Below are 24067 nucleotides of genomic sequence, written 5' to 3' on the forward strand. Positions count from 1 at the left end.
TTGGCATGAAAATAATATTAATAATTTCTCTAGAGTTAATATAGAACTTTCAACTCTGAAGAGAAATGTTGGCAGCCTTGTATTGGAAATATGACTTATTTTGCAGAGTATTTTATAAGTATTGCAGGCTTTTTCTTATGTGATGGCTTTTCTTATACAAAACTTCTAAAACAGTGACGCTAAGTCCATTAAAACACTCTCGACTCAACAAATCTTTCACTGTGCCTTTGATTTGGTGACATCCCTGAAACAGGTCTCAAATTTTTTTTTTTTTTTCTCCTTTGAAGAATGCTTTTTGGGTTCTTTCATCCATCCAGGAAAGATAGAGCAACAAGACTTGCATATGAAAAACATTATTTTTAATATTAATGAAAGATACATTGGAATACGTAGATTTGTGGTATTTTATTGTACTTCATTGACATTTGGAAATACTATTGTGAAAGAGTTAAACAAAAATAAATAGGAATATTCTTTTGTCTCTTTTGGTACTGGAAGCCTTTTATAAGTGGTTGGATGCTGCCATTTTTGGTCAACCATGTATCTATCAGTTTTTTCATACTCATTTTTGTAAGAAACATTTGAATTCATAACTTGGTTGTTTTTGGGATGGTTCATATGTTTCAGTCATCTATGTTTATGCTATATATTTTGAATACATTTACTAGGTTATCCATAAAAATTGGGTGCTTATGATAATATTTGACATTGCAGTCATCTTTGACATGGAAACGATGCGTTAGGTTCTCATGGGCGTTGACAGTGCACACCAGAGGGTGCTACATCAGCTCAGTCTGAGCATCATGTCTGTGACAGCTCTCCACTTGCTGTTAGTGTGAGTGTTTCCCATGTTTCCAACTGTACCAGTACCAAGTCATTGCTCAATAGTGCACTTCATAATACAGCCATTTAAACACAGTCGTGACCTTTTAAGCAAGCTACGTATGAATATTCAAATTTAGTTCAGACTAGCTTAGAGATAACCATATTACTGTATGTCATTGTCACTTATCTCAGCAAGGACTAGAGCTTTACTATGAAACTGTTGTTTCATAATAAAGCGCTGAGTGTAGACAAGTGCAGAGGGCTTATTGTATGATTTTCTTCAGTTTGATTGGCTAAATTGTCTAAATTATTTTCTTTACTTGCTCACGGTTATTCTGATGTTCTTTGTCATCCAATTTACATCAAATGAGAATGAAGGCCTCTAGGGACCACAGACTTGAGAGCCACCAACTAAATTGTCTTCCTTTCTTTTACATGTTTGCGCCCTGCTGCTTAAAAGAATCATGCCACATAATTAGAACTAATAATTATAACTGACCATAGAACTCACAGAAGTTCAGAACAAACCCAAAACACTACATTTTACAGGATTATTATTTCACTGTACACAAACTACATATTGTGATCCTATTGGTTGAAGAAGTGAAGATTGAAGATTTAATGGAGATATAGACAAATTTCAATTAAAAATAAAAGAAAGTACAACAGTTACGAGCTCCCTAATGGTGGTGCCTAAAGGCTCCCTCGGATGCCTTTGCTCTGACGTTGGCATTAAGGGCTCACGGTGTGAGGAAGGGCAGATGGCATGACAGCACGTCTTACCAGACATGTGCATTGTCTGCATCTCAACACTGCCAGTTTGAAAGCATTCAGCCGGGTAAATAATTGGTGATTCCAAAGTGAGGAGCCTTTAGGAGAAAAGAAAAGATTATTCTAAGCCTCTAAAAAAGGAAAAAGGAGAAGGTGTTTCATCTTGCAAGGAAAAATGATTACGTGAAAAGATGTTTTGCCCTCATGTGTGGCTGTTATTCATCAATCCAAAATTTAATTGACATTTAAGAAACAAATTTGTTTTTTAATATAAGACCTGAAAAAAAGTGAGAAGACAAACAGGAAAAAAAAAATCATAAATGATTGCCTTAGACCTTAGACACGGGCCGCTGATTTTCAGTCATCTAAGGCCAGAAAGGTGTATATTAATGGTCTTGTTTTGCCTGAAGCCAGACCAGGAGACCACTGTCTACTCAGACTCAAGGATTTCAGTCTCCCTGCTTCTTAAGTCCCCTCAGGACCAGAACCTACTCATTATACACAACATGAGTGGCAATTAAAAAGCAGTGGTCGGACATGACCTCTTATAGTTTGGTGTACAATGTCTGAATTCTGTGCTTGACTTAAACGGCACGTTTGTTCTGCAGATTTTCACTTTTTTAACATAGAAATATAGAAATCTTCTATTACAATGTCCACAATTAGGTATAATCTGAGTCCATAACCACTAACCTTAATGAGACTTTTCTGTAAAAGTATCAATTATAGAGATTCTGCACAGTTTTAAACCTCAATCAGAAATGAATTTGAGGAATAATAGGAAAAGAAAATCTTTTCAAGGGCAGGTGTCAGTAATGCTGTAAAGTAGGATCTTTTAAAGTACCTTTGTCTGAAAGTGTCAATATCATGTCACCCATTTTTTTGGGGGAAAAAGACCACCACACCAGCACTTTTTCCTTTGCATTACAATACTTAGCCTGTAGATGGAGCTTTGTACCATATGCTCATTTAGAAAACTAAGTAAGGAAAAAATCCTCACTGGTTTTCTTCATAATGCTACTCACACAAAAACTGAATACTCTGACCTTAAGTTTGAAATAATAAGATCACCAACATTATAAAATCTGAAAAATGGTGGGGACAGCTGGTAAAAAAATGAACTAAAAATTAAGGAATGTGAAGATACATGCTTTTAAACTACTTTCTTATGTGCAGACGAATTTATAAAAGTTGTACAAAACAAATATAAAACATTTTCCAATGTGTGCCCATGAATTGCATCATGGGTGAGGACATTGAGACAAACCTAGACTACCTGTATTGCTCTTGAGTTTTGTCTATCCTCCATTTTACCACCTTATCCTTTAATGTTAAAAGACTGAAAATTTCACTTCTAACTACTTCAAATCACGCTGAATGACTGATATTGTATTCTCAGTTATATGTACTGTAGATGTATGTTGTATTTTTCAAATCAATTTAAAATCAAAGTGGAACATAGCTTCCAAAGTCACCTGCAGTAATAGTTTGAACAGGTTAGCAGAGCATTCCTGTTGCACTCTAATATTTTACACCTCTACCAAGACAAAGTTTCAAGTGTTTCATCATGGCTGCTATTTGATCAGCTTCATGTTTACATGCTTTCAGAATAAGGACCACTTTGTCCTTCTCCTTTCTGTTTTCCAGTCACCTGCGCCAACTGGACACAGCGATATTGCGCATATATCTGTAAGTGGGTGTTTACATGTGAGAACTGAGAGATGATACGGTTATACTACAGTGTGATTTTGAAATGGAATAGTGCGTCTCGAAACCAAGCACTGATGAGCTTTGTTAGAATAATAAGATGATTATAACACCACATTGAATCTGAGGATCAGAGAAGATGGAACAAGTATTGACGTTTTTGCAGTCAACATGGTCAGTGCATTTTGTACAGTATCAGGAAAGAAAGAGCACAGTAATGGTCATCCTTTATTTCAGTTGCTCAAACCTATGGGAATCTTTAGGTTGGAACTGTAGCCAGGGATGTTTCTTAATGCTGGTGAACTCCATGTGACAGAATTCATTTCTATAAACTTTTTTGCCTGTGACACCAACTTTGTGAGCTTGCAGTACAGCTGAGACCTGTGACTCACATTACACTTGTAAATCGGGTATTTGATTATTTGATTTACTCTTTAAATATATATCTGGGAGAAGTTATAAGAGAAGACCCATTCAGCCATATTTTCTTATATTTCAATATGCTGAATACAGTAAATTGGCTGCTTTGATTTGATAGTATTGATCTTGACTTTAGAGCTGATCAGATTCTATCTCAATAATTAAATTCAATTGAATTCAATTTAAATTAAATTAATGCGATCTCCTAATGGTGCATTGCTATGTTTCTTCAAACCAGAACATGGGATGACCAGAAAACTCTGGTCATAAAAGCACTGGAGTGTCTTATTTAGAATATAAAAGGAATTGAAAGAAATATAAGAAACCATATACAGTAGATCAAGTGATGAAAGCATTTTAAATTAATGTTTTAAGCTACAGCTTTGAGTTGACACCAGTATTATCACACACAATAATCCTTCGCAAAACTTAATTTCCCTCCATGTTTATTCAATGACGCTGCATTAGTTGCTACAAAACCTAAATCACATTTCATTTCACAGACATAGATCACCATAGCTTAAACACATTCACATATGAGTTCCATCTCATATCATAGTGTCTCAAAGGAAATAGAAACATTTAATCAATCTCTATTTCAGTTTATCATAGTCCAAGTCAGAAAGCCAAACTACATGCAAATCATCATTGGATCATTTTATAATATGGTTATTACTTTTTGCTATAGAAAATTCAGGTTTAGTTAATGCACACAAATTTAGATCTTGAATCAAAGACGTCTTAAGGTTTCTAGAGTTGCCTGAGGGTGACTGCAATTTGAAATTTTATTTAATCAGCCATGTATTATCTGCCTTACTTTTTTCTCATATTGATCATGACTATTGCAGTATGAATAGTTGGCATCTGTGAATTTTGTGTTATGAGACTTAAGTATGTATGATAATAACTGAATTAAAATTGTGAGTAAATAATATGTAACAATAAGTGCAGATACTGTATATAACCACTGCACATCTGGTCATTATCAGCAAAAACAAAAGATAAAACATAATGTTGCTTGTTTTCCCCCTTTTTCTATAAAAATCTGATCTGATAAATTGTTATGATGAGCTCAGAAGCATTGCAGACAACATCAGAGATCTACTGAAAGATAACATTTTTTTCTGAGAAGCATACATGAAGATAATGGAAAACAGGCCAAGTCATGTATCTGATAAGATCCTGATCACTGGGCAATGGGGAAATAGTGTCTTCAACAAGGCAGAGCACAGAGATCAGTGATACAGTGCAGACTTCCTCTACAGAAGTGAATATGTCACAGATAGTCACAAGTGCTGTTTTTGCAGATCTTATTTGTCTGCCCATGTGTTACTTCAGGCACTTAATCAATAACTAGGCCACACCCGGTAAGAGAGCATGTCCAGCTTTTGGGAGGATAGATGATGTTAATGTTTAAGGTTTCAATATGCAGGATAGTGTAGTCATGTTTATTTACTAGTGAATAATACCCTGTCATGTTATTATAATTAATCAAACAACATTTTAATTTAATTATAGTGGAAAACATCTTGGCATTTTCTGCATGCAATATGAGGAAAAAAATGAAACATTTATAACTTTAAGTTAGTGTTGTAATGGGCACACCCCTTAGGTCAAAAGTGCTAAGGGATTGAGTTGAGACCAGCCAGTACCTGGAAGTGAGGCCTCTTGGGAAAGCTAAGGTTGCTGCCTGAAGATGTTGGTATGACCAGTAGGGGGCACTCGCCCAGAGCTGTAATGGATTCTATGGTGGTCCTAATGCCCATGTATAGTGATGGGTATGCTATACTGTACCAATGGCGCCATTCTTCAGATGAGTCGTAAACTGAGTCCTGACTGTGGTCATTAAAAATCCCAGAGCGTTTCTCAAAAAAAGTTGGGATGTCCGGCCAAATTTTCCTCCTGGCCTTTACCAGTCATGGCCTCCTTATAATCCCCATCTATGCATTGGCTTCATCACTCTGTTCTTCTCCCCACTGATAGCTGATGTGTGAGGGCATACAGTGTGCACTATGGCTGCCGTCACATCATCCAGGTGGATGCTGCACATTGGTGGTGGTGGAGGGGAGTCCCCATTACCTGTAAAGTGCTTTGAGTGGAGTGTCCAGAAAGCCCTATATAGGTATAAGGATAGCATTATGCTTCTATCTTGCCAAGAGCTTAGAACATTTGGTGATAGGGTATCTTGCTTGTCTCCAAAGCAAAGCAGGTCTAATTTAACTCATAGCTTTCAAAATGCAAACAATAGGTATTCAAGAAATTGTACTGTATGCAGCTTATATATTATTCACTAATTAAAGGGTAGAAAACAACAGAAAAGGGGAAAATGCTCAAATTAGTATTCCATACTTGGAGTAATACTCCTCCTAAATTATATACTGTATCAATGAACTCTATTCTGATATGCTCAAAGAATCTAGTTAAATTTGTAAATTATACCAAAATAAAAGAATTGGCAAACTACAGAAGCTATACCATAGAATAAAGTTCAAATTGTTCTAGACAAAATATAAGACTAGGGAAACATCTGACAGATTGTTTATTAATTTGTTATTCATACTGTACCAAAGTAAGTGTATCTCATTGAAACTAACTTTGCCAGCTACCACAGAAACCTCTTCTTGTACATGCTAGTCCTGTTCCACAGTAGTCGAACTTATCATAATCAACTGTTGACCAACTAATGTGAAAAGTGTTTATTCAGTTTGCCTGAAAGTTTCCTTCAAGTGGAAATAATCCAGCTGGAAATAGCACCTCTTGAAATCAGTTTTAAAAAAAAGAAGTTTCCTACAAAATGTAAAGAAGTTCACTTTTCCACTTACCATTCAACAAATCATGCTGTTCACTTTTAATTGTTTTAGTTATTCTGATTTTTCATAGAAATTGGGTGCTTCACTACCACCAAAACAGATCAAGAAGATGTGTGACATGTTGTGTTGGGTTTTGTTTTTTGGCTTTAATTGCAATAGGCCCTGTACTCTCACATCATGCCCTTTGATGTCAATCTACTGTAAAGGATGTGCTTGTTACCACTGCCAATGCACTACAATACAATCCCTTACTTCTGCAGTTGTAACCTTCTCCATTTTCTGCATTGGAGGGTCTCGCTCTTCCTTCACGCCTCCTGTTCTATCAGGAGGCTGGGGTTGTGGGAATGCTCTGGGCACCCCCATGGCTGCTGGCTATCAATGCCCCACTCTGGATAGACAAACAACCTCTGTTTTCACAGACCTCCCACTCCAGCTCCACTCAAGTGGGAAGCCTTGCCTTCAGCTCCTTCAAGGACAACAGGCATCTCCCCCCCCACACCTACCCACCCACCCCCACAGCTCCTACCTAAAACTACTGAGATGTAATTAAAGTATTTCAACACACATTTGCCAGGGCTAGAGAAGGAAGGGAGTCAAAGCAGCCTTATTTATGCCAGCAAAAGTATTTTTAGTTGCTTTGTTTTTTTTTTGTTCAAGTTAAAACTTTATAAAGCACTACAGGGCAGGCTTTAAGTGGGAGGAAACCATTTCCTTTAATTACGCTACATCAGTATTTTTTGTTTCAGAACTGCAGACTGATACATTTTAATTATTTTCTGTTTATACTTTTTTATATATGAATTATCATTTTCAATTAAAGGTTAGTGTTTTCTATTTTATTAGCCAATTGATTAACCAGTGCCATAAATAATACCTCGTGCCAGGGTCTGCAGCCTGTGCATTGCTGCTAGTTTGAAATATCATCTTAAATGCCTGTGCAACTACTCCTGTTTTCATGAGTTAACCTCTCAACATTAATTCACAAAAGTCTATAAAGTGTGGCTTCCTCTGATTTTCAACTAATTTCAGGACTCTCCAATTCCAGCTACAGTGACATAGTAAAATTAATTTAATGCCCTTACTTTATGTCCTACTAGACATTTATTTCTTTTTTAAATGACAAAATGTCTGTCCTTGGAATGAACTACTCTTGTCATAATCCTAAAAATCAGGAACTACTGTACATCAGTTATCCTCAGTATTATTTAACTAAGCTTTTTGATAGGTACATAAATAAAAAGCTTTGCAGTAATGATATTTTTGTGGCCAGTCTGCTGGCCTTTTTAATATAAAAACCTTCAGCATGATTTAATGTTTACTGTACGTCCATCAAGACCACAGACTAAGCAAGCACACCTTTTCCTGTGATAATACTGAGAAAGCAGCTGACAGCTAGGGCAGTGATTCAGTCGCTCACCACCACTCACTGCCTTCAGGCATTCTAGCACCTTCTAATTAATACCAGTCAGGCTTCAGGGCAGGGGAGCTATGTGCCTGTCAATCAGCTCCCCACTACGAGTCACCAGAGACACCAGCACTGAGTGACACAGAAAAGGCTCCAGATTTTACATGTTCTTCTAACAGCCACAGTCTCCAGCCCCACTATTAATGATGCTGCCATTTCTGCAGTACTCATAAACAAATTTCCTCATTAGGTGATTTAGGCTTTTATTCTCTTTCCTTAAACTGTGCTTCCATACTTTTCATACTCACACCTGCAAAATTGAGTCATTTGCAGATGATTGAGTTTTCCTTGACACAAATAGACTGTAAATTGTGCACTGTGGTTTATCATGTTGTTATTCTAGGTGGGACACAGTTCAAGTTTAAGTATTGGAGGGGGGGGGGGGGAACGTGTTCTTAGTTTGTTTGGAATATGTGAAGTCTGCTTAGATTCAGGTTAATTATTTAAACACCAGTTTTTTGTGGAATACTACAATAAGTTATAAAAATTGTGTCATCTTATGAAATCAATCCTAATGATGAAACTCAAAACATGATTCATTTGTTTCAGTTTTTTATAGGCTGAACCATATAAATGATCATATACAGTATGTATGGAAGACATGCTGTATGCTACTGTTGTGCTGTGAACTGTACATCTTACATCTTCCAGTCCACTGCTTGTAGCCTTCATCTTTCTATATCCCTTGCAAACAAGTTAACAGCTCTGCCTGGACATAGGCTGTGGAACTGATGCTTTAGAAATGATTTTCTTTAGCTATCTAAATGAATTTAACAGTTTCAATGTCTAGTTGTGTTGTGACAGAGCTTTGTATATATGTGTGTGGGCATGTATTACTATCAGTGTGGGCAACAGAATTTCTGAAAACGTCCCTACAAAGACAATTCCTGACAAACAGATAATGTGATATTTTCTATAAACAAATGGCACATTCTTTGAAATCTGAAAGTGTGAAAAGTGTTGGTCATTTGAAGCCCAAGTAGAGTTTTATTGAAGTGGAGCTTGTTAGAATAAATAAAAATCAAAATTCACTTTCAATTTGTTCAGTAGATGGAGAACATATTTTATGACACACACTGGCAAAATATTTAATGGCAATATCACCTTTATTAATGATCATACAAAATCCCATGAATTTTAGAATTTAGTTTTTCTTCAAATACATGACACTAGTAAGAATGGTGAAGAAATGCCAGCAATGTTAGGTACTTTTTTTAATCCCATATTTCAATACAGAGTCTTTAACTGAAAGTATGAATGTGGAAATATACAGTACCCGGTGTTTCAGGAACTATGCATTGCAGACTGCAGCTATTGAAAGTAACAGATGTTCTTAACATTTTGTGTTTTTAATATTTCTCCCAGGTTTATATTCCTTTCGGATATAGAAAGAATCAGGGATGTTATGAAGGGCATTCAAAGCATGCAGTTATACAGTACATTAAAATAAATCTTACATTATAGTCTTAGCACACTGCACATAAAAACCTTCTATTGGGGTTTATGTGAACATCATATACTGTACCTCTATTGGGTATTTTGCAGACAATATGCTTTTCCCCCAAGAGATGGTGAGATTTTTTTTCACATGCAAACCTCTGGCCCGATCTGTCAATGTACACATTCTGAGGTATAACTCATAGTTGCCACTACGCAGTTCAAGCTCATAGTGGCAGAAGGCTATATCTACAACACTCCAGAGAAAAGAAACAATTGCAATCAGGGGATTGCCAATGGTTTTGAGGGCTTTTTCTGTTGAGACAGCACCACTCCACAGGAAGGAAACGCCTACGTAAACAGGCCTACTTTAATACTGTGGCTAATGACATTAGGTCTAAATTCACTATTTCCGATCAGTCGATCAGTTTATTAGATCATTACTGTAATGTATAATTTACATAATCAGTCAAATTGGCCATTCCAATTGGAAGGAACAGCCATTAAGATTTACTTACTAAATAGTATGTTATATAGATGAATGTACAGACATATCTAACATGCACATGTAAAAAATGTATTCACACATTAGTTAGCACATTAGTGCTAGCACGATTTAGAGAGCTAATGGGCATCATTAGCATGTGTTAAGACAGGCATATCTCACAACACTTTATTAGCACAAATAAGAAAAGTAATGTGTTTTCTCCATACTGTTATGAAGGTTTCCTGCAGAAAATCTGAATAGTGTTTTCAGTTGGTACTGTGCAATAAAAAGAGAAACAGACCTACAGTATTAATCCTATAATTAATCATTCCCTGACAATTAAATGTCGCTTGCCATCCTACATTCATCATAGTGTATCAAATATATTTTTTGATTGCAGTGGACTTATTTACCAAACAGACATCTTCAGTATGTTGAGGACTGTCATTGTAGGACATCAGGTCACAGAAATAATCAAAACACTTTTTTTCCATCATCATAACTGCTCTTTGTCTTTGCAAGAAGTTTGCAAAAGTAAGGACATTCATTCTAGAATGTATGAATTCCATATATTTAGTATTATATATTGATCCAGCTACGGAATCATCAATTGTTTTTAACAGGCAACTTTCTGGCAACAACATGCAAAGCTATTCACTCCCTGCACTTGATCAGGTAAGTTAGCACCTATATTGGCAAAACTGCATATCTTTAACTGACTTCACTGCAATCCGAGATAGCTAACGTACTTTGTCCAAAAGTAAAGAGTGCCCTTGCTGACTAAGTCCCAGGCTATTCCAGTTGCACCACTGCTTGGAATAATCCCAATAATCGCAGTTAGCTAGTGACATGACCTAGGCTCAGACTAATGGAATCTAAATCATAGAACTCAAACTGCACTCTGAAAGAGTGGTGTCACTAGCTGAGCTGCCTGGGAACCCCAAGCCCTGCTGATAGCATTCACATTACTGAAATGACTGATCACCATCATGACTATCAGGGGTGATCTATCAATTCCACCCTTAATACATGAGGTGACAAGAAAACCTTCTTGCTGGTTTTTGGTCTTGGTTCCCTCCATATTGTTTGTCTCCATAATGTCTGAAGGACTCGGAGACTTAACCACTCATTCACTCCAGAACTGGGTGGTTCCTCCAGATCTGTGTGGTCAGACTACATGGGAAGGTGGGGAGTTACAGGTAATTTTGCTTTGTGACTAATACCGCCATACCTAGCTTATAGTCAGAAGACCTGAGAACAGATGCTGTTTCTGTTTTCCTTAAATGCTTAGATTATGTTGAAAGACCTCATGGGTGTGTATACATGACCATTTGAAAATGCTTTTGTGAGTAACATACAAATACATTTTCTCAGACAAGCTACTGGCACGAAGAACCCCTCCCACCCCCAACCCCCTTTTTAAACTGCCTCCCACCCTCTATTCATCTCCTCTCCGACAGTATCGGGATCCAGTCTTACTCACTCAACCTGTACTGCTGCAGTAACAGAGGAGGATCACTGACAAACACGTAGAGGAACTAAGGAAACCACATGGCATATTTAGGCAAGCCTAATGGGAATGTTGACTTTCACCCCAAAATGTATTTTTGCTGTTTTTTGAAGAGTGAACAAAGGAAACGGATGGTTTTTGAATCCCAAATTTTTGCTGCATCAGTGATTCTCAATGGCTTGTCAACCACACACCACCTGTACTGTTTGTCACACTCCAGATAAAGTCCCTTTTGTACAGTAGTCGAACAGAATGGTTTTCAAACATAGCATGAACCAGCATTAGTTGCTGGTTTGGCATTTAATTAAAGTATTAACATATGTATGTATGTACGTACATGTATCCATAAATTACCTGGACAGAAACAAAAAGAAACCCGGAAATTCCTGGTTAACTTTAGGGGTCATATTCTTCAGGAGATTGCAAATATTAGCTAGTGGAAATAGTGGATAAACCCCTATTTTTATATATTGCAAAAATATGAATTACATTTTACCATTTAGGAAATTCAAGGTCACCTAAAAAATATATAAAGATGTTATGTAAAAAAAGATGTATTTTTTATGACTATCCTTTAGCTTCTTTTATAGTAGCAGAACTCTTCTTTTTTTATTGTGTGCTTTGCAGTAATTTACTGCACATCAGAGTGACACACATACCTGTTAAGATGACCACTCCCTTTAGCTAAACTGTCCACTTGTCTGACACCTGTCTAGATCACAACTCATAAACATGATCTTAAATGTTCCACAGCCATCTCTAGGTTTGCCAAATGCCGAGGGATTTCAGTTGGGAATAACAGCAGAAAACGCAGGGGAAGGATAACTTGTGCATTAGGATTTCAAATTAATGAGGAAACGACTGCAGTTGACCCTCGGGCAGATTGTGGTATTGCCACACAGAGTACAGATAAAAACAAATCCACCTTAGTAATAATGTTTGTGAACGCACCAGTACAAATGCAACCCTCCTGTAACCAAGGAACTCCCAGGAACAGGTTTAACACCAGATAACCCCAGCCCCTGAGTAATGAAAAGACATGAAGCAGTGAGACACGCAGAAAGGGGGTGTGGTCTTTATCCCTACATGACCCTTCCATTCAGGGAGGGTTTGCCTTTCCTCTGGAGAAAAGTATAACACCGCTAAGCTGCTGAACACTTACTTAAACACTGACCACGTAAACACAAGCTTTTGTTTAAACTAGCTCATTTGAATTTGACGTACGAAAAAGGTCACTTAATACAATCCCTTACATATGAATCATGGGTTTGTGCCAGGAGGACAAATAAAACGAGTCATCAGATTAAGCCATCTCTTCACTATCATAGAAAACAGATTTTGAATTGACCTTGACCAAATGCCAAACATCGAGACTGCCTGGGATCTTACAGTACATTAAGCTGAACAGCACAGAACTTGTACTTATTTTATCTTTTTCTTTCCTGGTTTTTCTTTGAGAATTCCCAATTCGAACTCCAACAGCAGAGGAGCCATTTCAATTAGGTTACGTTTATTGAAGTATTGATGGCAAAACTCCAGTTTAGAATGTAACAGCCCTGCTCAGAATGACAGTAACATCAATGTTTAATGCATAGCCATATGCATACAATGCCCCTTGATAGACTGTATGCATATACAATCTACTGTAAGTATACTTCACAAAGCAGTCCTGTGTTTAAGAGTTTTAAAAAAGAATAAAGGAACTTTTTAGTCTCCATAAGAAGCTTAATGCTCTGAACATTCAAATTTAAAATGGCAATAGAAAACGTATAGCAACAAACCAAGGAAATGTACATTATTATTTTTAAGTATAACAGTAGTGCAGTATTTATTGTTAGAATTTGTGGAGAATGCTTTCTTCAAAATTCAAAAATGGTACGGTATTATCAAGAAGAAGACAGAACATTATTTTCTTTTCATAAAATGTACGCATATTACTTTATTGTATCAGACAGTTTTTTTCTTAATTGGCCTTTCATGTATTTCTCCTACTCCCTTTGCTTTTTTTGAGCTTAACTAATTTGCCTTTTTTAAAAAAAATCATCCTAGCTGCAAGTTTGATATGAAATTGTGGAAATGCAATTGATGAAAGGGAAAATAGAAACTGTGATGTCGCAGCCGAGTGTAAACGAAGGTTCACCGATTTCAATTAAACAAGTTGCCAAATTATACAAATTACACTTCACAGAATTCTAAGAGTTTTTTGACCTCGTAACAGTTCTACTACAGAGTTCGAAACAGCCCATTCCACCATGAAAGGAGATGAAGAAGGCTGTTAAGACCAATTCTCTAGTCTATCCAGTGCAGCTCTACTAATATTGTACTGCACACACCTGATAAGAAATAACAATGTGATTTGAACATTATGTTCAAAATTTATTTAAACATTAAAACAACTAACTGGATATTTTTCTTAAATGATTTGTAATAAATGAGACTGCTGCATAATTAAACTTGTAGGAATTCAGCAAACTGGCCTACTAAATTTCTTCAGAAACCTTTTATCATTCATAGTCACAATGCAATATTTGAAAGCACAAAGCAAATTATTTTGCCACATATTAAGAAACAACAAGCAAATGTTTTAAAAAAAGTCAGCCCAAAGAAGCTATGTTAGTTTACAGAGCTTCATCAATATCTTATACGTCTTTTACTGGATTAGCACTGAACAAGATTTATTATATTTTTTTAGGAATTCGAAAAGCATGCAAGCTGTTAAGATAACTTTAGAGGTATAGTAGTTAATCCTCCAGCACTTACAGCCAGGTGATCTTGGCAGAGCTAAATGCTATATGCCACTCTTCAGAGATTTTAAGACATAACACTCTCAGTCTTCATGAAGAAATAAAACATGAATAAAAGCCCAAACCAACAGTCATCTTTCTAACACCCCAATTGCACAGATACTTATTTTTGTAAGAATAGGCAATGCTGACCTTCTGTCACAGGTTGCTCAGTTTCAGTTCCTCTCTCCCCCAGTCCCTGCCAGGAAACAGTGTTGTATCCTTTTAGGCATGAGAGAGAAAAGCTCAACTTTGTGCTTGAGGTGCCGCTGCACTGTCACTGATTCACGAGAGGAAAATGAACCCTTCCTCGAGACGGTTATAAAAATGCACACCCACCCCTCCCTCCAAACCAAAACTATTTGGCACCGATCCCCACACGTCCACCTGTGCTGCTGAGAAGATAATAACACTCCTAGCAGCGAGGTTTCAGACCTGCTCCCAGGCTGGCTGGGCTGTGCTGAAATGTGGGAAGAGTGTGGGGGCTCAGGCCAAGACTTCAGAGACAGTGAAGATAAAAAAAAAAAGAGAAAAGCTTAACAGGATATTTGTTTGAGTGTGTGGGTGAGTGGGTGTGAGCACAGGCCCTGCAGTACACTACCTGCAAGCAGGTACATAAAATCCCTCTGCAAGTCAGTTTTTTTTTATCCATTAAAATACAATTGGATTTTAATACAAAATCAAAGAATGATGTCAATTTAAAAATGTGTTGGATGAGTGCAAGGAAGTGGTGAATATCATTAAACAGTATTAATTTAAACAGTAATTTGAATTATTTTTGCTATAAAATTGAAGGCTTTCTTTGTAATACGTGAACAGTTAAAGGTTAGGATTCCTTTTTTTAAATATCTAGACATGTGAGCATGTTTTCTCTGTACATACTACAGGTCTGTGTACATTTGTGTGTGTTTGTGCTCTTGGTTTAATATTACTGTTGATTTATTGTGCTTCTTTATGAAAGAAGCAGTTCTTTCATTACTGCCCGAATTCTTTCATAAAGTTCTTTAGACTGCCCAGTTGGATATGATTTGTTTTGGGGTGTAGGATTTACAATAGTTCAATTAAAATTTGACTCATAGGGAAATAGTCAGCAGATGTCATTAAAAATAAGTCAGAGATATTATTAACAATGAGTCAGATGTGTCAAGTATTTTACACCACAACTTTTTTATTAAGATAAAAACATTGTTCTTCTAAATATTTCAAGTTCAGCCTCTTAATTGGGTTATTACTTCACATTAAAATTCAGATGCAAATAGTAACTTTTTTGTAACAAAACATTACTTCATTTTCTGTAGTCTGTGACTGGGTGGTGTCATCAGTAGCTCCATCAGTCCTTCTGTGAATCCTCCATTGTGATTATTTATCACAACCACAGATGCGGTTTGCTTAACTAGTACTGTATATGAATGAAATCAAAAACACTTAATATATACTATAGGAGTGAAACCACTTCATCCACTGAATTGCAGCACACACCTGGGGGATATGCAGCAGCCATTATGCACCAGCAGCCCCACAGCAAATCAGATGGAGAAGTAAGATCACTTGTTAGCCATATACAATTTCTTGCATTAGGAATTTCTTTTCACATACCCCAGTTTGCTCTCCATGAGACACACAAGCATACAGATGGGGAGAGAGAACCTTAGGGTCAGAGCATAGGGTCAGCCATTTATATAGCACCCCTAGAGCAGCTGGGGTTAAGGGCCTTACTCAGGGGCCCAACGGAGTAAGAATCCTCTGCGGCCACGGGATTTGAACCAGCAACCTTCCAGCCACTGGCACAGATCCTTAGCCACCTATCCACGCTTACTTACTTCGCAAATTTAAGTAAAAGGAAAAGGTATACAAATCATACTAAAGCTATACAAATTGCACAAGCCTGAGTAGAATTAAGTCAAGACTTTGGTGTTAAAATTCCTATTTTTACAGTGTGATGTGATGGAATATTCAATTACCAAGTCATACAGTGGTTATCAATTTAACACCTTCTCCAAATGACAACACCTCCTAACCTGCAGTCTACCATACCCAAGCATTGGTTTGGAAATCATAGTCCAGATGTTAGAGTGCCTCCTACTGGACCACAGATACCACTTACAGCAGCAACCTGTTTTTTCTTGAAGGTCTCTCACTGCAGTAATAATAATAAGGCCCAGACTTACTTTGTAAATCTTTGGAGATCAAATGTAGAATGTAGCAACCTTGATGTTTTAAAAGTTGAAGTTTTAGTTCTGTTGTCGGACAAGCGCAAAGTTTATTTTCTTTACAGCTTTCACATTGCATCCTTGAGTACATGTGCATACATTGCAATGATGCTCAACATCAGCAACATGAGGAAATGATTACCATGTTTCTGTAGAATTCAGAGCTACACTAGATACCCACATTAAAACAGATTGCACATTTGTCATTTTAACTTACAGCAATTGATGTTTTGGGATATTTAGAAATTTTCTGAGTTTAAAATAGGGCTAAACATTCTATGATCTGAATAAACAACTAAACATCTTTATTCTGTATGAAACCCACATGGTTCTTTACATGTTCAGCTGTAATGGATGTACAGTGCAAACTTTTTAGGAATGATGAATACCATCTCCCTTTGTAGTCTAAGCAACCAAATTAGGCTTGAAACAAAGATGTGATTCACATGAGACACTTGTCATTAACTACTGTTCAATAAGTGCATGTATTCTTTTATACTAGGGTTGTGCCAAATGCTAATGTTTTAAATATTGTATTTCAGTCGAAGAGAGTTACATCTTTTAGTCCAAAGTGTGTTAAATTATTTTAAGCTGCTGCATGATAACCTGGGTGTTTCACCTTAATCAGGTTTCTAATAAATTCTAACAAATGTTTGTAGATCATAATTGCATCATGTGAAACATTGAACATTTCCTTGAAAATAGAAATAACACTAGAAAGGTGTTCATGGATGAGCATTTTAAACTTTTCTGTTAAATGGCAAAATTGCTGGATTTATTTTTTTTCTTACTTCTAGTAACATCACAAATGTTTAAATTAACAAAGGGTCCTTTCCTATTTTCTAACAATGGCTATTTTGTACTACAATTTATGCTGTTCACTGTTTTTGTTTTTAAAGCTAAATCCTGTGGACCTTTCAACAGAGAGCTATAATCTTCAGATCAATAAGCTTTTAGCAACCAAACATGCATGGTGGGCTCAATGGCCTCTTCTCATTTGTAATCTGTTTATGCTCTTATATATTTGTACATCTTGCATTTGCCACTCATATTGTACATCCCTCTGTGCCATTGTTTGCTCAATTTATTCTGCTTAAGACACCCACTCCACTCACTCACATAGAATAGGAATACTGCATCGGTCCACCCTAGGTCATGTCGTTAAAAGAAATTGTACCTTATATTTCCAGTAGAAATATGCAAAGTGCTTTTTTATTGTGTTTAATGTGCATAAGCATAATAAAATGTTTACAAATAAGTAAAGTGGATTAAACAAAATATAGCAAGAAACTCTCTGCAGACTAAAGAACAGTGGCACGACAATCAGATAGACAAAAAATATACTATTTCTCCTATGTCTCCACTTCTTGCTCAAAGGGCAGGCAGTAGTAGACAGATGTCAAGAACTCTGTGGTAAAGAATTCCCCTGGTATCTCCCTGTTGGTCCCCCCCACCCTTCAGAATACAAGCAAAAATGAGAGGAGTGACTGAGTAAGCACAAGAAATGCTTTGTCCTCCTCCTCCTTCTGCAGTCTGCAGCCTCACTACTTTGCTCCATGAGCATGCGTACACATTTCTGCTCCTATTGGAGCTCCTGTATTCAAACAATTTTAAAGTTGTTTTTGCTAAGGTCACTTGCATCCAGGCCTGGGCTGGACAGCAACGAACGACGAGACCAGCTCTTGTTTTTTTTCTAGCCTAGTTAAAAAAAAACACCAGGATTTACACCGACACGTCAGCTCGTCCCCTTGATCTCCAAAACCAGATGATTCCCAGTTTCAATTTCGGCCTCTGTAACTGAGTATCTCCAAATCAGCACTGCTCCCAAAGCACATGGAAACCACGGTTTTTGGGTCAGACCCTGGCGTGCCACACCCACAGAATGAAAGTGACTAATATTAGAAATGCAGTCTTCGTTTTAGGACAACATCCCGACTGCCACTCACACTGTTCCAAAGCCACAGTGAACTCCCTGATCCAACTTGAAGACTGCAGGCACACAAAACAGGAGTAGGTTAGACCTTTGCCATGTGCAGAGCATTTGTCAAATCTATCAGGTCAACATCATCCCCCTCTGTCTCTCTCCTACCACCTTACGACTTCACAGGACCTAAATGTTCCTCACAGCCATCTAGTTTGCATATGTGTTTTGTTTAGTTTTGTTTCTTTATAACTGGAGAGTGTTTTCCTTTTCACTGTTAGTCAAACTTTTCACACTTGGCTGGCAGAACCCAGGTGAAGAGATATGTTGCCATGGGAATGCAGAGGTCACGGGAAAGCTAAACCTGTGGCAGATAAGTTGGCAAATAAGTTATGCAAATCACTGAAATTGAGGTATTTATCATAAAGAAAAAAATTTGCCCAGGAATTGCTGTATCAGCACTTTCAGATGAGAATGAAGAAGGAAGGGAACATATTATCCATATGGTATATACATTAGTATTCTGTCAGAGAGATCTAAATTTGATGGAATGCAGTGTTCATAGTGAAGCGTTATATATGTTAAGCAAAAATAAAGGCATGTTTTCCAGTCTTGTAACTAAAGAACAGAAATGATACAAAGCTACTCAAGTAATTTGCAAACACTGTATCATGTACAGTACTTTATAATGTGCCACGCTGATGGTGAATAAAATTATTTTCCTGATAAGATGGAATTTTCTTCTCTTCTCAGAATCCATCATTCAAAGATTCTAAGAACATACAGTATTAGGTGAAACCAGGGTGCATGATGACAACCTACTTTAGTCAAAGCACCTGCATAATTTCTCAGTATGTAAATTTTAACTTGTTTCACTTGCCCTTCAATGTTTCCATCTTATTCCAGCTGCAATCTTTGTACAGTATTTCTCTTCAAATTACTGTTTGAAATAATCTTTTTTTACTTTGAACCCTAAGGATTTCAAGAACAATCAATTAAATTAATAATTAGAATATCCAAGGAAAATGCAGGGATTCCTTATTCTTTAAAAAGTATTAGTAGTGTAGAAGTAGTCGTTAGTGATGAGTACCAGCAAACTACCATTTAGATGGAGCATTAATTAGTTTTAGATTTCCCAAGAATGATATGAAGGAAATTAATAAAATAATAATAAACAATAGTTTTTTGTATTTATGTCTTTTATGGGTGGAGACCTCTTACTTAAAATTAAAAATCCCATTGTTATGGTGCAATTTTCCTACAATGTTTTCTGGAAGAGGAGGCCAGTCTAGGAGTGGGTTAAAGCTGTTCCTGGGAATGTTATTGCGGGTTCTGACTATATGCGTTTGTGTGCCTCTGTGTGCGGAGGGTGGGGGGGATCAGAGTGAGACAGTGCCAGGGAAACGCCCCCTGAGTTGCCAGGCCGGTTCACACTAGCTCTCCCCACCTCCCATGTCTTTCCCAGCCCCTATGGCCTATTGCATGAGAAGACAGAATGAGGAATGTGATCTAACCGCACTCCCTCCGCAAGAGATATTACCTCACCTCTCTCCCTCCCTGCCCCCTCCTCCCCTCTAACAATCTCTCTGCCTGGGCCGGAATGTTTTTCTTAGCCTCTCCTACACAGTTTCACACAGCTCTAGCTCAACATCCTACCCACCCAGGTTACAGAAGGGGAGGGTGGTGGTTATAGGAGGTGGGCAGCTTCTTTATCACTGTTATTAAGTTAACTCTTTCAGTTCCATTGGCCTGCAGTTTTAATTGCGTTTTTTATAGTACTCAGGAGCTCATCCAGGGATACCGTAGTTCTTAAACTTGATCTGAATGAAACTGAATAATGGGCAAAATTAATACAAAATACTACTGTATATTTATATACAGTAGTGACCTTTATAATACAAGGTTCACACTTAAAATGGAGAGACAGATTACTAAACTAAAAACAATAAAAGAAAATCATTTTGTTATTTTTTGTAATTAACATTGGACAAATAGAAAAAAAGCAGAATATGAACTAAAAATGTTTAAAAATGCAGAAACAGACAATACTTTTAACAACTATAGAATTCAAAATAATTAAAATAGAAAACAAGTCTAAAGCCTCTGTGAATGAACCTCTTTCTATATTTTTACATACATTACCATAAACAGCAATATCACTGTCTACATCCAGTTCCCCTTCCACATCAACAAATTATGGAACAAATAAGTCAACAGGTTTATTCCTATTTAAAGTTGGAAAATGTGAATAACTTGTTTTTGCTTTTGATATTTTATGATATGACTTACTGGTTTTCAACTAAAATGCATGATATTTTAAGAAAATACTTCATTTTTTGCTTCTCTTGATGATCTGCAGATATAAAAACAGAAGATAACAAAATATGAATCCTAAGTTCTAGAATTGAACAAGTTAAGCAGGTTTTGGTACCAAGATAAAAAACATGAAACAATTGCTCCTTTAAGACCAATATCAATTTACATGAGTTTTGCCTTAAGGAATTATCTCCTTAAAGAAGTAAGTGGTAGTAAATCCAGTTTTTTTTTCCAAGAGTTTGGAGGTGGCCATTTAGCCCATCTTGCCTATTTGGAAGTTAGCAGCTTATTGCTAATACCAAGGATCTCATTTAGCTGTTCACTGAAGGATTTTAAGGCGTCTTCCATTCTCACATGACCTTATGGATAAAAAGGTCCCTCTTGTTCTCTGTTTTAAAGCACTTCCATGTTGTTTCCACTTGTGTCCTCGTGTTTGTGTTTTTCATTCTGAAGACATCCACTGGGTTGACTTTGACAATGCCTCAAGGATTTTGAACACATTTATCAGCTGCCCTTCTAATCTTCTCTGTTCAAGACTAAAAGGGTTCAGTTCCGTCAGTTTGTCAGTGTGGGTCATTAACTTAAACCCCAGAACGCATTTGTTTACTGTTCTCTAGTCTGATTCAAGTGCGGCAATATATTGTTATAATGTGATGATCAAAATTGTACATCATATTCTACATGAGGCCTGACTAGAGGATTCTACAATTTTAACAAAATACTGTATATATAGCCTAACATTTTGTTAACCCTTTTGATTTGCTTCCCTTAAATTAAAATATTGTACAGTGTTATCCAGGTAAATGTTTACTTTAGGGCATCTCTTGCAGAAACAGGAGAACAGTATTGCTTGAATGTTCTGTTTGTTTGTGTACCGTAGTCTTTTTGGTCCTTTAATGAGGAACACACTGTAGTAGAGTCCATCCAACTGCTTCTGGAGCTACACAACTTTTTAATTCCAATAACTGTACCAGGAAGCCATTATTTCTAGGACCAATACTGTTGAGACTGCACTGCAAAAAAGTGAAAAGTGAATATTTTGGTCTTAAATTGTAAAATTCATACAACATATACTTTTTATATATTTATGATTCACTTTTTATATAGTTTGTAAACTGATAAAGTGACTTTTGAAATCCCAGCTTGCCAAGACATGGATATTTTAAATGGTTCTTGTTTTGATTTGTTCTTTTTAAGGTGAGTTTGGGGGTTTTCTTTGACTCAGGAAGTTAGGCAAAGATTTCTTTGACATTAAAACTGTTTAAAGGTTACAGTAGCCGTTATCTCTGCTTTCGTGACAAAAAATCCCAACTGTGGTTTTTGTGAAAGAGCAGCAGTTAAATAGGGTTTTTTTTTCTCACGGTTTCTTTCAATCCCCCTTAAATTTCACACTTTAGAGTTACTTCAAAATATTTCAAAAAGTGCAGCTCAGGAATTCAACTTTTGTTTAGTTTCCTGCAGTGAGAATGTGTCAAATTCACAAACCTTACTGACATGGACAAATCCTTACCAAACTACGACTAACATTTTTTCCTCATCTTCATCCCTCATCCAATCCACCAGAGTGTTATACTGTGACAGCTGTTACATATGTGAAAATAAGCATTAATCTTCATTTCATACAATGTCTTTAAATTTATAGTTTGTATGAATAAGAATTTTAATGCATTAGAAAAATTCTAATAATTCTAATAGTATTGGTAAGATGGCTGCAAATGATGAAGTCCACATTATGCTAGCCTGTTTTTAATAATGCATTTATTCTAGTAATTTCTTGCATGCATGTGAAAGGTGCACCAAATCAAATGACTTTCCTTTTCTACAGAGGAAGTACAACCCTGTGTGAACACAGTGCTGGAGAGCTTTTCAATTAAACAATTTGCCTGTAAGCAGGAGGTGTGGAGATGAGCCATTCAGGTTTCATTTCACTGTAATAAATCCCATTTCTATTCAGTAGTAACAATAGATGCACTTGGTGCTATTTTACGAAGTTTCTCTGTCTGATTATGACACCATTTACTGGTATCAGCAGAATAACAAACTGCTGACAGGTTGAAGTAGGAGTGATATTCATCACCAACACTTAATCAACCAGAACACTCTTATTAGAATTGTACATGAGGTTTGTGCATAAATTAAGAAAATAACACTAACTGTGCTCTTGAAGCAGGGAATGAAAAACTAATCTGAAATGTCATTTGTTTCATATTGCAAAAGTACTTTTACTGTACAAGAAGCACAGTGAGAGAGAGTATGTGTGTAATATTTCTCCAACTTGACACCCTAATTTCTGTTTTACAGTGAAAACCGGAAGTCCACTTCATATAAGACTACACTGAGGTGTGTTTAAAAAAACAGAAACAAGACGAGCTTTTACTTTTCTGTTCTCAATGGCATCATGGGTGTTTATCAAGAGATCAAAGGGCAAACTACTGAACCTCACATTCCCTATGCCTAACATACTCCGTGATAAAATATATCTTGAAATCAGAAACTTCAGACTTTTAACACAAAAAAATAAAAACCTCTACTATGAAAAGGAAAATGACAAGTGTGTACATACAGTACACTACAGTATAAAGACATGGGGAGGTTTTAAACTGTGTTTTGCAGAACTCTGCTGCTCACTGTCCTAACTCATGCTAAAAGTTACAAAAAGATCATTTACAGATGCCAGTGATTTCCTGAAGAAATAATGGTTTGTACACCACAATACCAAAGAGGAAACATAAACAGCAGTTGTGTATTTATTCTCAGCCGACAAGACCATAAATCAATGCCACCTCAGATAAATGTGGAAAGAAATCTCCAAACATTTTCAGAAGCCTTTAACCTACGGCCTCATAATAATTAGAGAAATAATAAAATCTACATTAGTGAGGTAGAAAGAGTAGCCACTGTCACTGCCAGGTTGAACTTGGAAAACAAAAAGACTAAATAAAATAACCACACAGCCTAAGGTACTAGAAATTACAAGGGAAGGCTCCAGAGAACTGGAACTGTACTTTGAACAACAGGGAAAGTTGAACCTACTGTATATTTGTGGTAATATCCACTTTTATTAGCTGTTTCTCCCTCTAAAAGCACAAAACGTACATGGATGAAGTACATATCCATGTATATTTTGTGCTTTTTTAGCCAATTTCCAGTAAGAAATTTTTAAGGCATGCTAAATGCACTCTATGTATTAATATTTCAAAAAACAACAAAATGTACAGTAAAGTAAACCTGAATTCTACTGTACTATGCAAGGGAATATTTCTCAACTTTGGCTCAAATTCTCTGCAATGCTATTTTTTTAAATCAACCACAAATAGTACCACAGTTAAAATGTGATCCTTCAAATATCAAGAAAATGCTATTTTTAAAATATTCATTCTCCCATCCATTATTGGAAAGCGTCTT

At 36.5% G+C, this 24067-nt stretch overlaps 1 protein-coding gene across 3 annotated transcripts in view; it reads right to left on the minus strand.

The window, feature by feature from the left end:
- LOC102698737 (zinc finger and BTB domain-containing protein 7C) overlaps positions 1 to 24067 on the minus strand; it is a 110264-nt gene that overhangs the window by 24541 nt on the left and 61656 nt on the right. Inside the window, exon 1 of one of the 3 annotated variants that reach the window (XM_015338824.2) lies at positions 14369 to 14651. The exons of the other annotated variants lie outside the window; for them this stretch is intronic. The gene's annotated coding sequence lies outside the window, so the exon portion shown is untranslated. Of the gene's footprint in view, positions 1 to 14368; positions 14652 to 24067 lie in introns of those variants that run through there. 3 annotated transcript variants of the gene reach the window in all.

The sequence above is a fragment of the Lepisosteus oculatus genome, chromosome 3, assembly GCF_040954835.1.
Source record: "Lepisosteus oculatus isolate fLepOcu1 chromosome 3, fLepOcu1.hap2, whole genome shotgun sequence".
NCBI classification, from domain to species: Eukaryota; Metazoa; Chordata; class Actinopteri; order Semionotiformes; family Lepisosteidae; genus Lepisosteus; species Lepisosteus oculatus.